Below are 19,183 nucleotides of genomic sequence, written 5' to 3' on the forward strand. Positions count from 1 at the left end.
AGGATGGCCACACCAGTGCACCTTACTAGACGCCACCTCGGTGCCATCCGGATCTTGACGCGTAGTGAAGCTGCAGCAGCTGCAAATAAGCTTCAAACAGTGTTACAACCGCTGCTCAGAACTCTCAACTATGACACCACCTCGGTGCCATCCGGATCTTGGCATCTCAGCGCCTTGTGGTGTCAGTCAGAAACTATTGTTGCGCTGCCTTTGGCCCCATTCGCACATCGGTCCGCTACTGACGCAAACTCACAGGCCAACGGGGCGCCCCACGCCGACTTTCAGCATTGTAGGATGGCCACACCAGTGCGGCAACTTGCTACACACCACCTCGGTGCCATCCGGATCTTGGCATCTCAGCGCCTAGTGGTGTCTTCTATTCCGAAAATATTGTTGCACTGCCTTCGGCCCCATTCACACATCGCTCCGCTACTGACGCCATCTCACAAGCCAACGGGGCGCCCCACGCCGACTTTCAGCATAGTAGGATGGCCACACCAGTGCGGCAACTTACTAGACACCACCTCGGTGCCATCCGGATCTTGGCGCGTTGTGCTGCCTTCGGCCTATTCGCACATCGGTCCGCTACTGACGCAAACTCACAGGCCAACGGGGCGCCCCACGCCGACTTTCAGCATTGTTGGATGGCCACACCAGTGCGGCAACTTACTAGACACCACCTCGGTGCCATCCGGATCTTGGCGCGTTGTGCTGCCTTCGGCCTATTCGCACATCGGTCCGCTACTGACGCAAACTCACAGGCCAACGGGGCGCCCCACGCCGACTTTCAGCATTGTTGGATGGCCACACCAGTGCGGCAACTTACTAGACACCACCTCGGTGCCATCCGGATCTTGGCGCGTTGTGCTGCCTTCGGCCTATTCGCACATCGGTCCGCTACTGACGCAAACTCACAGGCCAACGGGGCGCCCCACGCCGACTTTCAGCATTGTTGGATGGCCACACCAGTGCGGCAACTTACTAGACACCACCTCGGTGCCATCCGGATCTTGGTGCGTTGTGCTGCCTTCGGCCTATTCGCACATCGGTCCGCTACTGACGCAAACTCACAGGCCAACGGGGCGCCCCACGCCGACTTTCAGCATTGTAGGATGGCCACACCAGTGCTGCAACTTGCTGGACACCACCTCGGTGCCATCTGGATCTTGGCGCGTTGTATTGCCTTCGGCCTATTCGCACATCGGTCCGCTACTGACGCCGCCTCACGTGCCAACGTATTTTCTCTGCATTTTATACCCTATGCCGCATAACAGGTCATGTGACTTGTTTATAAAACTTTTCATTGGTTCATTTTACTTTTGGTTTCCTAATGATGGAAGGCTTGATCATATGACCTAAAAACAACACTTTTCATTGGATGAAAACTTTTTTTTTCCCCAAACGATGAAAGCCCCACCTTGTTTCTGGATGTTTCAGACTAAACTGGCGTCAGCATGAGAGCACCACCATCTCGTAGCTCCGTCGTGGTCATTCCGCGAGCAATCATGGCAGCCGCTCCCCACCACAAGCCTGCAGGAGTCGGGGCCCCCAAAACTTTTGATGAATTCTCAAGGCGGAGGGGACGCTTTCGAGAATGGGGTCCAAGACCTAGCAGACAAGCGTCCGATTTCCAAGGTGTCCCAGGGCCATTTCAGTGGACCAGGCCCAAAAAGGAAAGAGCCTGCCGCCATTTTGAGAGTCCTGTGACAGCCGCCTATCGCTGCACCGCAAGAGTGGGCGCAACTCAGCTGAATTGCGGCTTTTGACACAGTGGACCAAAAACGGACGGAATGGCAACTGAAACGGTAAAGGGGCGCCCCACTACAACAGATGACACTCCACCTGGGGAGGCCCGTTCACGCCGCCTCCCCCGGGGCGCCCCACGCCGTTATTCGGAGCAGCATTGTAGGATACCAAAACCAGTGCGGCAACTTACTGGACATCACCTTGGTGCCATCGTTCTGCTGCCTTGGAACTATTCGCACAACAGTTTGCTACTGATGACCCAACCCCCGCGACGCCCCACGCCGTTATTTGCTGGGTGGCAACTTACTAGACATCACTTTCGTGTCATCTAGATTTCGGCGCGTTCTGCTGCCTTGGAACTATTCGCACAACAGTTTGCTACTGATGACCCACCCCCCGCGACACCCCACGCCGGAAATCTGGACGTTGTGCTGCGTTGGGACTATTCGCACAGCCGACCGCTACTTCGTTGTTTTTCCCTAAAAATGTTTATATGTTATTACTATTTTTGTTTTCTTGTATATATTTATAAATTATTAAAGTTTTATAATCTTACTACTTTGTCGGAGTGCTATATATTTTTAATGTGACACATAATTGTAAAAACTTTGATGTACAAAGAGTCATCCCTGGAATCTTCCGCTTCACGCTCGGTCCCCTCCCCAATCACAATACAGGATGGTTTTCAGATAATAGCAACGCTTCTGCTGTGACGGATCTCATCGAGTGTGGGCCTTGATCTACTATAACTCCTTTGAAGAGGGGTGATTCTTTACAGCTGTGGCCATAAACTACATCTGCAGGGCTAGCTGATAGCCTAGGACCGGCCTGGACAATCGGACACAGAGGAAAAGGAGTGTCAGAGGGTGCGGTAGTGAATAGGGCGAAAGGGAGGTGTCGGGCGGGCACAGGGTGTGATTCTCAGGGAAGAGCAGCGCAGATGGGGGGAGGTTTATTACCCATGCATAAGACAGAGAGCGGGGGTGACCACTGCCTGGGTGAGATGCTTGCGAGGGTGGGGAGCCATGCTAAGGATCGACAGCGTGCACAGAGTGGGTCTGGTCAAGGCATCTAAAATGGCTGCCGTGCACGACAAAAGTGTGGCATTTGAAAAAAGACAAGATGGCGCAGACAATGTTTTTCAACACTTCCTGATTTCCTTCGAATCGAACGTTAACAGACGTTGGGGCATATTACCAAAGTTAAGCGATATTTATCCCTAACGATGCATTGCAAAGATTTTTTTACCGTCAGAAATTATCGCAGATAAACCTTGCTATTATCAAGGTTTATCGCAAATACGATAAAAAATGACCGCAATGCATTAATATTGCTGAAAACTCAGCGATATTCATGCATTACCGAGCTAATGCTCTTAGCCATGTTATCCACCTCCCATTGGATAACATGGCTAAGAACTGCTCAGGGCAGCTGTTACTTTTTGGAGATATTCGCGCTTATCTCGAATATTTCCAAAAGTTGATAATAGGAGATAGCGATGTTAGCGACTGTTTCCAGTCGCTAACATCTTGGCATGCCCACTTTGCATGTCATTAGTGATAAATATCACTCACATGCAAAGTGGGGCCCAAGATGGTCGCTATCTCCTACTAGCCGTCGCTAACTGGTGTTAGCAACAGCTAGGTAATACAGATATAATTTTATCTCCGCGAAGCGGAGCGCTGTTACAGATATATATCTTGTTTTTGAACGTTAATTTCTCAAAATGCACTGAAGCACATATATTGAGACCTAGCAAAGGCACATCGGGCTACCAGTCCCTAATATTTTACCAAGTTTCGTGCAAATCCATTCAGCCGTTCGATTATTATTATTTTTTTTTTTTTTTGCCCCGCGGGGCCCTTTTAAAACCTCCACATCAAACCTAGGGGGTCAGCGAGGATCTACTATGCCCCCTTATGGTCATTTGCCCCTTCGCTTTGGCCTCCTCTTGTCTCTCGATCCTACCGAGAGACAAGATGGCGGCCGCTACGGACTGTTTGGAATATTTACAGACACCGGAGAGCCAATCAGCTTCGCTTCGCAAAGCTCCGTAACGCGAAAAGTACGCGAAGCGGTGCGCTGTTACAGATATATATCTTTTTTTGAACGTTAATTTCTCAAAATCCACTGAAGCACATATATTGAGACCTACTAAGGCACATCGGGCTACCAGTCCCTACAATTTTGCCAAGTTTCGTGCAAATCCATTCAGCCGTTCGATTATTATTATTATTTTTTTTTTTTGCCCCGCGGGGCCCTTTTAAAACCTCCACATCAAACCTAGGGGGTCAGCGAGGATCTACTATTCCCCCTTATGGTCATTTGCCCCTTCGCTTTGGCCTCCTCTTGTCTCTCGATCCTACCGAGAGACAAGATGGCGGCCGCTACGGACTGTTTGGAATGTTGACAGACGTCGGAGAACCAATCAGCTTCGCTTCACAAAGCTCCGTTGCGCGAAAAGTACGCGTCCTGGAGCGCTGCCCGGTCCGCTGTTACAGATATATATCTTTTTTTAAACGTTAATTTCTCAAAATCCACTGTAGCACATATATTGAGACCTACAAAAGGCACATCGGGCTACCAGTCCCTACAATTTTGCCAAGTTTCGTGCAAATCCATTCAGCCGTTCGGGCTAAAAGTGAGGCCAACCGCCCTATGGAAAACTCAATGTTAAAAACACGTTTTGGGACCCCCCTTTTTTCTCGACCCCCCCTGGACGAACCCCCCCCAATTTTCAGGGGCTGCTCAGAAACAAAATGTGCCATTTTCCTGAAAATTTCAGCCAATTCCGTCCACAAACGCCAAAGTTATTAGACATAGAATTTTCAAAAAACCCATAGAGAAAAAATCCTAACTATATATACCTACTGGCGACCGCCAGTAGGTAATATATATATATATATATATATATATATATATATATATATATATATATATATATATATATATATATATATATATATATATATATATATATATATATATATATATACATACCTATATATATATATTATATATGCAAGCAATACTAACACACTTGGCAAATGCAACTGTAAAGTACATGGATAATAATAAACAGAAGAATAAGCAAGTTTTCCTGGACCTCCCACAAGAAATCAGAAAGATATATACCCTAAATACATCAAATGGTTAACTTGGGGTGTGCACTCAGACTCGCTCACACATCACAAAGTCAATACTCCAAGAAAACACCTCAGATGATTATAGCCACTGGAAACTGAAGGTGCACACTGTCAGTCACGCAACACAATGACTGTTACAGCCACTGCAAACTGAATATGAATGTAAACAGCCACACATCACAATGACAACAATCAAAAGTCAAATACTTCACCTGGTGCAATATTCATCATGACCCACTCCAGAGTGGGGGACTCACAGCCAAAGGCAGGAGACTCAGCAACCAGATGCCTGCACTGATGATGCGTCCTCCTTTCAGGCTTAAACAATCCCGGTTTCTAAGTCAACAAACCTCAGCTTTATAGTCTCAAAAAACACACTGAGGGTTCAAGAGGCCTTACTTCTGTGCTATGGAAACTTACTGCAATTGGATACTTTCCATCTAAGCATTCCAAAGGCAAAAGGAGTACCCACATTCCCTCTACATTCTCACATTATCCAGCCTTTATCTTAACGAAGCTCACAAAAGTATCCAAGGGTACTTTCAACAATCTGCTCTCCAAAAACAAAGCAAACATGAACGTGAATAACCCAAACATCTTGAGCTCTCTGGGGGCCTGCCTGTGCGTGCAAAAAGCTCTAGCAAGACACAGTCAGAGATCAAGATGACAGTAGGGCATGTCAAAGCCAATAGTAAGAACTTCATAATACTTCCTAATGTACAACACAATGTACACTTGTGCACCACTATCTATAGCATCACACACTTCACCCCACAATGAACAACATAATGCACATTTTAGCACCTCTGCTCATAAAACTGCACTTCGAGACCAAAATGTACATTCCACACATCTCTCTCTCTCTCTCTCTCTCTCTCTCTCTCTCTCTCTCTCTCATGCTTTCAAATGCATATCCGACACATTCTGTTCTTGGCAAGCTGTTCTACTCAGTGACAGTTCCCACTTTAAGACTGCGGGATTACACAGAAGAAATCTTCAAGGGAAACAAGGCATATGCAGGACATACATTCATGCTTGGGTAAAGTAAAACACCAAAAGCCAATCAAAATTATGATAGTCAAAGGTTATTACGTGGTATCAAACTTTAAAAGTGCCTCTGGCACTACATATGGCTGAGAAGAGAGGGGGGATGAGATACAGGGAGGCAGCTAAGAACATAATGAGGAGGCGCTGTGTGGTCTGAGGAGAGACAGAAGGTTCTGAGGTGAGGTACAGATGGGCTGGCAAAGATGGACAGCCAAGGAGAACAGCAGTCAAACCCTCCAGGATTTTGTGGTTTGCCGCGAAATCGGCACTTTTGTAAAAATGCTGTGATCCTAAGTGTATTCTAGTAGCAAACACTGAAACCAGACAATCCCATTAGATTTGTTATCATTTGAGTGGGGTGTGAAGTTCTTGAAACAAGGCAACACATCGGCACACAGTCTTACGACTTGGAATATTGAGTCAGTTGAGTCACCTTTGCACCATCCATCTATTTTTGAAAATGCTTGCTGGGCACAATCCGGCCATCTAACAACCTTTAAAAGGGGCCATCCCTTAAGCTCCCAGAATTTAAGAAGTATCAAGAGACTTTTCTCATCAGGCAAAATGCATGGTGCTTCTAAGACGAGACCAGAAACCAGCATACTCAAAATGGCTATTGTTGGAAACCGGTTATTTCTGGTAGGCTAAGGCTTATGCCAAAGCCAGGCAGAAACCACCATTCCAGTCAGGGCAAGGAAGTCACACGCCAAGATAACCCCTGCTCGCCCTCTAGGTAGCATGGCGCGGGCAGTCTAGGCTAAACTCGGAGGCGATGTGTAAAGCATTTGCGTCGGCGCACAACAGCAACAACATACTAGGTACACCACAAAAGAGACTCCACACAAGGTTATATTAAAATAACTTTTGTATTGTCAAAACATATCAGATAGAAATCACACATGTACATTGTGCCAACTGGCACGGCAATATTCACAAGGGATTATTTACGAGACAGGGCCACAGGGGCCACTGTCTGAATCCACACTTTGCAGATATAGAAATACTTGTCAGAAATTAGAATAAAAGTATATAAACTTCACTGTAACACAAAGCAACAGTTATAGATCACACCCAGTAACTACTGGGAACAGGTAAGTACCACCTACGCAACCCTACACTCCTTGGGAGACTGTCACGCAGGGGACCAGGACCTCACTAGGACCACCTGTACTAGAAAGAACAACCCCCTAAGGATGAAATCCACTTAGGGGTATAGCTCAAAACACACTACCCATGAGGCATGAATATACATTCAGAGGAGTAGTAAAGAAAGAAAACACATGATGTATAGACCTACACATTCAGCGGTGTTCAGGACAGAGCACATGATGTAATCACAATACATTCAGGGGTGCAGCGCAAGGAGACACATGATGACTAAACATTCAGAGGTGCAGCGCATGAAAAGAAGACACATAATGCATCAAACATTCAGAGGTGTCAAGAGTAAAGCAATAGCGCAAAAATCACATGAGGCCTAAAAACCTTCAGAGGTGCAGGAATAACACATGATGCAAAAGAACACATTCAGAGGTGCAATCCATACCATTGCGCAAACTCACATAAGCCACCACCTGTGGCAGTCCCTAGGCCAACGGCCTTGTTGGGGCTCAGACGCCCTGAGTCTCAGTGTCAGGGTGCGCTGCCATGCAGCGCCAGTCTCAAAGTACCAAAAAGCCTAAACGTAGCAGGTGCCCACTAAGTGCTGGGCACCTGGAGAACAACAGAACTGAGCCAGGGCCCTCACTGGCCCTTCGGCGCCAACTGCGCCACTGCTGGAGCCACACAGGCTCTGGGCATAGCACATGCCCCAGACGTTGGAGCCACAGAGGCTCTTAAAACACCGATGCCCCCATGAGCCTCACCGGACTCTAGCCCTCACACTCAGGGGCAGGAGGGGACGAGCACCGAAAATATGCCCCGAAGCCCCCCTCTCGAATATGGCCCTCTCGGGAGCCAAACGGGCTCGTAAACATAATGCGGCCCCTCTGAGCCTCTCGAGGCTCATGCGCGTTGGGGCGACCCACTGCCAACTGGGGCCGCCCAGGAAGCCTTCACGGCTTCCTACTGGCACTAGGCGCGAGCTCAACACAAAGACTGGCCCCTCGAGCCTTCCCAGGCTCTACACACCGTTGGAGCGGCCCGCTGCCATTCGGGGCCGCTCTGACGAAGGGGGACCTCCCAGGCACAGCCCCACTCGGCCCGCCCTCAGCCCAGACTCACCGGGGCTCACGGGGCGGCTCCTCCGTCTTCCTGGGGCAGGCGCCGACAATGCGCCTCGGGCCCCCGGGCTCTCCTTCGTTCGCGGTGGGGCAGGCACCGCCAATGTGCCTCGCGCCCCCGCCGCAAGTCTCCGCCTGCTGCTCCTCCTTCACTCGGGGCTCCCTCTGCACACGGGAGCCCCAGAAGCCGACCACACGCCTCTTCAGAGGCCGCCGGGTTCCCTCAGATCACGGGAGCCCGGCCGACCCGCCGCCATGCTTCTCCTCCGCCTCATTCCTCGTGCACCGGCCTCACGGCGGCCCAGCCAATCCCGTCGCGGCTCCTGCGACGAGCCCCTCATGACGCGAGGCCGCCAACCAAGGGCAGCGCGGCCTCGCCGATGACACGACGATCCACGGGCCAATCCCGTCGCGGCCCCTTCGTGGGGGTTTTTCTCCGCGGCAAATCGAGGTGGGCACTCGTAGATAATTTAATCAATGCAGGCAGGAATCCTCAGCGCATCCAGCGCTATAACCAAGCAGGAAAAGCGCTCCTAAGCGCTAGAAAGTCCAGAAAAGGCGCTCTCAAGCGCGTGGGGGAAATTAAGCGCCCCAGAGCTCTAGACAGCAGGCAGAGCGCTCCCAGGCGCTCAGGGGGAAGCCCAGCGCCTCCAGGCGCTAGAAATCAACTCCAGCGCTCTCCCCAGGAAAAGGCAGCTTCTCCATGCTGCCAGGGTCCCAGAACTTCCCCAGGGGCAAAGCCAAGTCCCCCCTTCAGCCCAGGCAGGCAGAAGGGTCCCCCAGGAGTCCAGGAATCCAGGTATCCAGGGGCTGGGCAGCGCCCACCCCTGGTAGATCCGAGTCAGCCACAAGAGCCAGGACAAGAACATTTTGGAAGGGGCAGAGCCCCTTCTTATCCACAGAAAAAGCTTTGAAGCCTTTGAAGCTTTCGTGCAAGGCGAGCCCTAAGCTCTGGGAGTATCTGGTTTCCCTCCCCTGTCAGCCTCAGGTCAGAGGTGACAGGGGGCCATCGGGAGGGAGAGTCATCCAGGGTGGGCCGACAGACACAGCCTGGCACCACCAGAGCTCTTTCCACTCCTCCCTAACAGCAGATGGGGGGCCTTTCATCTACGCCCTCCTCCGAGGCCTTGCGGACCCTGCAGACCCTGTTCTACTCAAACCAGACAGTCCATCTACCAACAGGCCCAGGCATGCCTGGGCAGACTCACCAGCCAATCACACGCTAGCACCAACTTACACAATTATGCCAACTTCCAAAAGTGGTACTTCTGGACTAGACACCGTCATGCTGCATACATCATTTTGCAGCATTCATTCTCACGAGTTCATACATATCAAACTCGACCCTGCACTCCCCATGCATCAGGAATCTACCATGGGCATACATATTCCCCATTCATTCCTATGGGAGGGCAGGTCACTCACCATCCATACACAGAAAGCACACGCACTTTACACTGTACCACAGTGAAAAAGTGCGCAGAGGCCTACAATCACCAATCCAGGTTCCAAAAACAGGCTAGGAAAAAGCAAAAAGTCACGGGGTAGACCTGCCCAAAGGACCGGGTCCAACACATCCCCCTTCCAGCCAAAACGCAGGGTAGACCAATCAATACACTGATGGTCTTCAATGCTTTGGGCGACAAAACCACGGAGACGGGCCTGCAGGGCAGGGCCACCTTACAGTTTTTCGCCACTCGGAACCCACAGGGATTTCCCTCAACAAAAGCTCTCTGACACAACTAGGATACCCCACTGGTACACACTAGTCATCCACAGCCAGGACCAGGCCCGAGGCCATACAAAGATCACAGGTCCTAACCAATCCACAGAGTGGGGGCAGAAGCCCCTGGCACACAATAGCCAATCTCCACTCTCTCTCTCAGGGTAGCTACACTACCACTGATCCTACAACCTAGGGACCACACCCTCGGCTGACTAGAGGTCACGGGCAAGCATGCCCCACCCTACCTCTACTCCATCAATGTTAGAACTGGGGGTCTCATGTTGGCAGAGGTAAGTACCTTAGACCAAGTAGGGACCCTTGCTTCCAGTCATGGTGAAGGAATAACCCTCACAGCGAAGCACTCACCAGAACACAACTCTCCTACCAGATCAGGACCTCACTCCGTCACTGGTCTATCACCTGGAAACGATTCCACTTCTGAGGTACAAAGCACACAGCACAGTCCCTCTTCAAGCAGGTGGGGGGGACACAGCACACAGCAAAGCCCCCTTTCGTCTACCTTAGTGGAAACAACAAACTGCAGGTGGGCCCCCGAACACACAGCAAGGGCCGCCTCCTCAGTCTCTTCAGTTGATCCACTTTAGTAGAGACTCCTCTTGACCTAGAAGTTTCCTAATCTCCCAACCTAGGATTTACACCCTTAAGTTGCACCGGGGTCAGAAGTACACCGTCCTTCTGCACCCCCTTCCAGTTCCACTATCACAGGCACAGTATGTCTCAGGCTAGACAGAGCACACGCCAGCGGCGTAGCAGTGACACACTCTCCTCCAGTACTCCCTATCACAGGCACAGTATGTCTCAGGCTAGACAGAGCACACGCCAGCGGCGTAGCAGCGACACACTCTCCTCCAGTACTCCCTATCACAGGGTGATTCTCAGTATGTTCCAGGCTAGACAGAGCACACGCCAGCGGCGTATCAGCAACACACTTTCCTCCCACCGGGGTCAGAAGTAAGGACACCGTCCCTCTGCACCCCCCTTCCAGAGTTCTGCACCCTCCCACCTGGGAGCGGTACCCCTGGAAGCCAACAACCAGTCAGGACACTGATTACAGATGCCCTTTCCTCCAGGTCAGGCTGGACCTGAACCTGGCCTCCCCCCTCCTTGGGGAACAACCTCCAGAGGCCCCCAAAAAATGGTCACGCACTCTAGACGGTCATATGCTCAGCGAGCCAGGACTTCTGCACCCTCCACTTAGGAGCGGTACAGCCCAACACTAGGACCGCCGGAGTTCTGGTTACAGAAACTCCCCGTCCTCTAGACACAGGAAGATCCTCTTCAAATGACTTATAAGTACAGCCTAGGCCCCTGACCTGGCGCTCCCTTAGGGAACCCTCCAGGCCCCGAGACAGGGTTTCGGGCCAACGTAGGACACACCGTCCCACACTCACTCCGCCTCCACTGAGACAGGACGTGAGCCCCTACACCCCTATCATCCTAATGGGACATAGCTGGGCTACACATGAACCTCCTCACCTACACAGGATCATCAGATACACAAGCCACTACTTTTAGAATCACTCTCTAATGTCTCTGCACGACATCCAGCACACCGCCAGACATCCACCTTCTTGTCCAATGCCTCTGCAGGACGTCCTGCACACCACCAGAGGTACACCTCACGTGCAAGCTCCTTTAAAAAAACTCACACGAACTCCTCCAGTTCAAGACACCACACATCCACACACTCCCCCTCCAGACTGGTGAGACAGTTCCTCACTGCCTCTGACTCTCAACCTGTCACCCTCTTACTGAGCGCACCAGGCACCATACTCTGGGAAATGGGAATGGGAATTCACGCACTGGACACATTTAAGCTGCCACCACTGGATCCTACCATACTGGGGAATCCAGACACACACACACTACACTCAGGGAATAACCACCCTCCTGAGCAAGCAATTTCTCCTCCACCCTCCCTCTCTTCCATCTACCCACACAGGGACAGGAATAGGGATTGGACACTGGACCCAGCAAGGGATTCCTAACCTATGGGAACCTCCCCTATCTACTGGCGTCCCGCCCTGTCATTTTCTCCCATCTGCCACTTAACATAAAGCGCAGGAACACCATCTGAAAATGACACTTTTGAGGAAAAATAAAATCAAAAACAATAATCCCAAATATGTGACTATCTGAAAAACGCAGAGTTTTTGTAATGTAGCCAGTTGTCGCTATGGCACTGGGCAAATGCAAGTCCAAATCCGCACCGCTGAAACACCAATGTTGGAAACCGGTTATTTCTGGTAGGCTAAGGCTTATGCCAAAGCCAGGCAGAAACCACCATTCCAGTCAGGGCAAGGAAGTCACACGCCAAGATAACCCCTGCTCGCCCTCTAGGTAGCATGGCGCGGGCAGTCTAGGCTAAACTCGGAGGCGATGTGTAAAGCATTTGCGTCGGCGCACAACAGCAACAACATACTAGGTACACCACAAAAGAGACTCCACACAAGGTTATATTAAAATAACTTTTGTATTGTCAAAACATATCAGATAGAAATCACACATGTACATTGTGCCAACTGGCACGGCAATATTCACAAGGGATTATTTACGAGACAGGGCCACAGGGGCCACTGTCTGAATCCACACTTTGCAGATATAGAAATACTTGTCAGAAATTAGAATAAAAGTATATAAACTTCACTGTAACACAAAGCAACAGTTATAGATCACACCCAGTAACTACTGGGAACAGGTAAGTACCACCTACGCAACCCTACACTCCTTGGGAGACTGTCACGCAGGGGACCAGGACCTCACTAGGACCACCTGTACTAGAAAGAACAACCCCCTAAGGATGAAATCCACTTAGGGGTATAGCTCAAAACACACTACCCATGAGGCATGAATATACATTCAGAGGAGTAGTAAAGAAAGAAAACACATGATGTATAGACCTACACATTCAGCGGTGTTCAGGACAGAGCACATGATGTAATCACAATACATTCAGGGGTGCAGCGCAAGGAGACACATGATGACTAAACATTCAGAGGTGCAGCGCATGAAAAGAAGACACATAATGCATCAAACATTCAGAGGTGTCAAGAGTAAAGCAATAGCGCAAAAATCACATGAGGCCTAAAAACCTTCAGAGGTGCAGGAATAACACATGATGCAAAAGAACACATTCAGAGGTGCAATCCATACCATTGCGCAAACTCACATAAGCCACCACCTGTGGCAGTCCCTAGGCCAACGGCCTTGTTGGGGCTCAGACGCCCTGAGTCTCAGTGTCAGGGTGCGCTGCCATGCAGCGCCAGTCTCAAAGTACCAAAAAGCCTAAACGTAGCAGGTGCCCACTAAGTGCTGGGCACCTGGAGAACAACAGAACTGAGCCAGGGCCCTCACTGGCCCTTCGGCGCCAACTGCGCCACTGCTGGAGCCACACAGGCTCTGGGCATAGCACATGCCCCAGACGTTGGAGCCACAGAGGCTCTTAAAACACCGATGCCCCCATGAGCCTCACCGGACTCTAGCCCTCACACTCAGGGGCAGGAGGGGACGAGCACCGAAAATATGCCCCGAAGCCCCCCTCTCGAATATGGCCCTCTCGGGAGCCAAACGGGCTCGTAAACATAATGCGGCCCCTCTGAGCCTCTCGAGGCTCATGCGCGTTGGGGCGACCCACTGCCAACTGGGGCCGCCCAGGAAGCCTTCACGGCTTCCTACTGGCACTAGGCGCGAGCTCAACACAAAGACTGGCCCCTCGAGCCTTCCCAGGCTCTACACACCGTTGGAGCGGCCCGCTGCCATTCGGGGCCGCTCTGACGAAGGGGGACCTCCCAGGCACAGCCCCACTCGGCCCGCCCTCAGCCCAGACTCACCGGGGCTCACGGGGCGGCTCCTCCGTCTTCCTGGGGCAGGCGCCGACAATGCGCCTCGGGCCCCCGGGCTCTCCTTCGTTCGCGGTGGGGCAGGCACCGCCAATGTGCCTCGCGCCCCCGCCGCAAGTCTCCGCCTGCTGCTCCTCCTTCACTCGGGGCTCCCTCTGCACACGGGAGCCCCAGAAGCCGACCACACGCCTCTTCAGAGGCCGCCGGGTTCCCTCAGATCACGGGAGCCCGGCCGACCCGCCGCCATGCTTCTCCTCCGCCTCATTCCTCGTGCACCGGCCTCACGGCGGCCCAGCCAATCCCGTCGCGGCTCCTGCGACGAGCCCCTCATGACGCGAGGCCGCCAACCAAGGGCAGCGCGGCCTCGCCGATGACACGACGATCCACGGGCCAATCCCGTCGCGGCCCCTTCGTGGGGGTTTTTCTCCGCGGCAAATCGAGGTGGGCACTCGTAGATAATTTAATCAATGCAGGCAGGAATCCTCAGCGCATCCAGCGCTATAACCAAGCAGGAAAAGCGCTCCTAAGCGCTAGAAAGTCCAGAAAAGGCGCTCTCAAGCGCGTGGGGGAAATTAAGCGCCCCAGAGCTCTAGACAGCAGGCAGAGCGCTCCCAGGCGCTCAGGGGGAAGCCCAGCGCCTCCAGGCGCTAGAAATCAACTCCAGCGCTCTCCCCAGGAAAAGGCAGCTTCTCCATGCTGCCAGGGTCCCAGAACTTCCCCAGGGGCAAAGCCAAGTCCCCCCTTCAGCCCAGGCAGGCAGAAGGGTCCCCCAGGAGTCCAGGAATCCAGGTATCCAGGGGCTGGGCAGCGCCCACCCCTGGTAGATCCGAGTCAGCCACAAGAGCCAGGACAAGAACATTTTGGAAGGGGCAGAGCCCCTTCTTATCCACAGAAAAAGCTTTGAAGCCTTTGAAGCTTTCGTGCAAGGCGAGCCCTAAGCTCTGGGAGTATCTGGTTTCCCTCCCCTGTCAGCCTCAGGTCAGAGGTGACAGGGGGCCATCGGGAGGGAGAGTCATCCAGGGTGGGCCGACAGACACAGCCTGGCACCACCAGAGCTCTTTCCACTCCTCCCTAACAGCAGATGGGGGGCCTTTCATCTACGCCCTCCTCCGAGGCCTTGCGGACCCTGCAGACCCTGTTCTACTCAAACCAGACAGTCCATCTACCAACAGGCCCAGGCATGCCTGGGCAGACTCACCAGCCAATCACACGCTAGCACCAACTTACACAATTATGCCAACTTCCAAAAGTGGTACTTCTGGACTAGACACCGTCATGCTGCATACATCATTTTGCAGCATTCATTCTCACGAGTTCATACATATCAAACTCGACCCTGCACTCCCCATGCATCAGGAATCTACCATGGGCATACATATTCCCCATTCATTCCTATGGGAGGGCAGGTCACTCACCATCCATACACAGAAAGCACACGCACTTTACACTGTACCACAGTGAAAAAGTGCGCAGAGGCCTACAATCACCAATCCAGGTTCCAAAAACAGGCTAGGAAAAAGCAAAAAGTCACGGGGTAGACCTGCCCAAAGGACCGGGTCCAACAGCTATCTTTAGAAAATGATCTTCTATTCCCACTCTCTCCTTGCCCCATCACAAAATTAAATGAATTCGGATTGCCAAATCACAAAAGATAATTAGCAACACTATGGAAGCACTGAATGATAGAAAATTAAAAAACAAAATACCAAAATCATGCCTTGCCTCTCTATTCTACAATCCCAACATTCAGCAAGACAGGAAAATGCCGTTCAAGAGGATGTGGGCGGTAAAAGTCATTTTACTTGTTATGGATCTTGGGCACATGAAAACCTGATTACGTACATAGAAGTTGAATATGAATTCTCCAAACAACATATTTACAGTTTGCTCACATTGAAGGTTGCAATCACATAAATCAGGCATCCCCCTCCTTACCCAGGACATGTGTAAAGCTGGGTCGTGTAAAACCTCATCCGTCAAAGGGATCATAAAAAATGGGACATCTATAAAATAGAAAAAAATGACCAGAAAACGTTTTCCCCCGATTAACTGAATAAAGAGTTGGAACTTATCTTTTGTAGAAAAAAATTGCACCTCCTGTAATTCAAACCAGATTTTGGTCAATACATGATGCATACCAGAATCCATGTATATTCTAACATGCCAGATATTTATATTCTGTTGAGGAGCTGCCCACACCTTTCAGGGTAACAGTTTAAACCCCAGCAGGGCACCCGTGACCTTCTGTTGAGGTGCTGCCCACATCTTTCAGGTTAACAGCCTGATGAGGATGGTGGCAAGGGATAGCTCACCCATGATACCACCCTGTATAGTGTACTCAAGCGGGCACTAAGCCAGCGTGGACGCCTCCTGCACTGCCTTTGGGGCCACTAATGTCTAGTTGTCACTAACCACATAGGTGCAGAACCCCTGACCAGTCTGCTGTGGCTGGTCCAGTATCGGGCCAGTGGAGTTAGTTCTGTGCAAGACCAGCAGGGAGTAAGTGGTGGGCCTTCATGGAAAGGTAGTCATGGCGCCCCAAATCTTTGGACATGGAAGGTGAGGGGGTAACATGACCAACTAGAGCCAACTAGAGCATGGGCGTCAATTCACTAAAATGCTAGGGGTAGTGGAAGGGACATCAAAGGAAATGACATCACATCAGGGCCTATTTCAAAGTGGAATACTCTGCTAAAACAGTTTCCATTGTTCTAAAGCTGAAAATGAATCATTATGAGTAAAATAAATTGCCGCAAACATGCAGCTAAATTTCGATATTTGTGCCGCTAAATTTCCATATTTGTGCCACTAAATTTGCTAATCCATGCCACTATATCCTGGGGGTCTGAAGCAGTGCTGATGAGTCTGTCACAAGCAGAGAACAAAACCAGCACAACTAGTACCTACAACTTCTCTCTTAAAGTAAGCTAAGTTATGTGCATTTAGCTTCTTAATACACACAATTTTGAAAATCCATAGAACTGCCAAGGGAAGGATTTCCTTTTTTTGGAATGAGAGATTTTCAGGATATTTTACAGATTCAGATTCTTTTATGGTATTTCCTTTGTTTGATCAAAACTGTCCAGTGTGAAAAGAAGGCCTTGTCTAATTGTAGAATTCTGCAGTTTTACAAAAATGTAATTGATAAGTGCATGAGTGTAGAGATTGAAAGAGTAGAAGTAACAGAGTGAGAGTGGTAATAATCGAAAACTGATGATTACAAGCAGTCTCTTTTGCAGAATAGTCCACCGAAAATGTCTACAAGATAATATTGGATTTATGTATTCTGATGGCTGTTTTGAGCTAATTTCCAACACCATCCTGCACATCCCAATCTGTTTATTCTGAAGCATATTTGAAGTCTGCACAAATCTGGCTTCTAAATCAGATCCTCTATTCATCTGAAATTCTTTCCAAAATCTTTCAATTTACTTGGACAAAATTTAGTTGCAGGACGGAAAATCTGCATTTAGAGTTTTAGCATAGAGGGTTAGTTGGTGTAGGATATTAGGGTATGGCCATTCTCAGTACAAAGAACAATGGCCTAATGACGATGTTGTTCGGAGTTGCCGCCGACTGACACAATTTTGGGGAAGGAATCGCCTGACCATAGGTCGGCGGCTACGACAACCCCATTTGGAAAACATACATTTTTCAATGGGAGCTTGTGTGGCGGGCCAAAACCGCATGTAGCACAAGCTCCCATTGAAAAATTTAAGATTGTAAACATCCTTGCACGGTATGGCAGGTACCTCACGGTGCCTGCTTCATGGTGCAGGGAAGTTTAGGGGTGCACCATAGGTGGCCCCCAGGCCCAAATGCGGAGGGACACGGGGAAAGGGGCCTCTGCTAGGGGCCCTCAAAGTCATTTTCTGACAGCCAACTCATGTCAGAAAGGCTGACATGGATTAGCTTTGGGAAACCAACATCATAATCCCGATGGACGAAATGCCGTCCCTAAGTTATTATGAGAACTTTCTGACTGGCCGACGGGCTCCTTGAGGATGTGAGAACCGCATCAGAGTCCCCCATTGGATTAAACTCTGACTGCCATCATCATAAAACGGCGGTCGGACTTTAAACCTACGATATTGGTCGAAAAGCCTCCGACCAGCAGTCGGTGGCTTTCCAGCTGACATCGTAATCAGGCCCAAAGTCTTGATTTGCTTGTAGAAGATCCGAAGGGTGGCAGTTAGATCTGGATTGGGATTTTAGTTCATATTCTTTGAGCATTGTAGGTGAAAGCTTGTTGTCTGTTTTCTCTTTCTTTTTTTAATTCTTCTGTATTCGATTTTTCACGTATCAACTGAACATTGAGCAGGGACATATACTATGGCAATGTGTTAATAGGAGTGCAAAGAAAATGTGGCTAGTTGTGTTTTTTTGCAAAAATAAATATAAATGTGGGTATGTTTAATAAAATAATCAGGGAACAGATATTTTTTCAAGGAGGTTATATCTGAAGTGGGCCTCATTGAGGACCATACATGCATCCAAAAGAGAAGAGGACAAGGCCAGCACCATAATGCAAAAGTTTGAATTAGGTGTCAATTTGGCCATGTGCAATCTGCATGGGGGCCAGTGCAGTGTCTTAAAATTACCACATTTAAGTGTGGCCTGTCTGAACTCCATGTTGTGCAAAAACAAACACTCTGACCAATCCACATTAACAAATTGTACTGCTGAGTTTGCTATGCCGTGGCTGTTGGTGTTGAGTAAAGTGCATCAATAATGGAACTGTGCAACCCAGAAATCATTTCACTGAACTGCCCCAAGCCTTTAAATAATTAATGGGTGATGAAGGAAGGGTGTAGGGGAGAACTCAGCCTGAACTTCACACAGTGAGATGGACAGGTAGTATCTCCACACTGTTGAGGAATACAGCCCGAATTCTGCAGGGAGGTCATTAAAGGATTTCTAATGCCAATCTTTAATTAGGTTCGTAATAGTGCCAATGCCTGAGTCCTACCACTTCCTCCAATATATCTCACAACCATCTATCATAACACCTGGGTTACCCCATTAACGGGTATCATTATGGATTTCAGAATTTTGTATGGACAGTGCACCATCCCAGCACTGTGAAATGCATTATGGAGTTATAGTCTTCAGCGGTCTTATCAGCTTTACCGTACAATAGATCTAGATCCCTCTAAAGTCGGCTTTCAATCCCAACCCATAATGATTTGGTCCAATGGGTGGGCAACAGGGGTGAGATGTATGTCAAATAATGTGACAAGGAAGGTGATTTCATATGTTGTAATTATAAAGTTTCACATTTTGTTGTGGTGTTCGTTTCAATTTTAAATCTCATCCCCTTGAGCTTCTGACATTGAGGGGCTGGTTATCTATAGTGAAAGCATCATGAAAACCTAATTAATTCCCAGCGCTATAATCATTTTCACTGTCTGAATCCTAATTAATTCTCATTGCCAA

Source organism: Lissotriton helveticus, chromosome 2_2 (assembly GCF_964261635.1).
Source record: "Lissotriton helveticus chromosome 2_2, aLisHel1.1, whole genome shotgun sequence".
Lineage (NCBI taxonomy): Eukaryota > Metazoa > Chordata > Amphibia > Caudata > Salamandridae > Lissotriton > Lissotriton helveticus.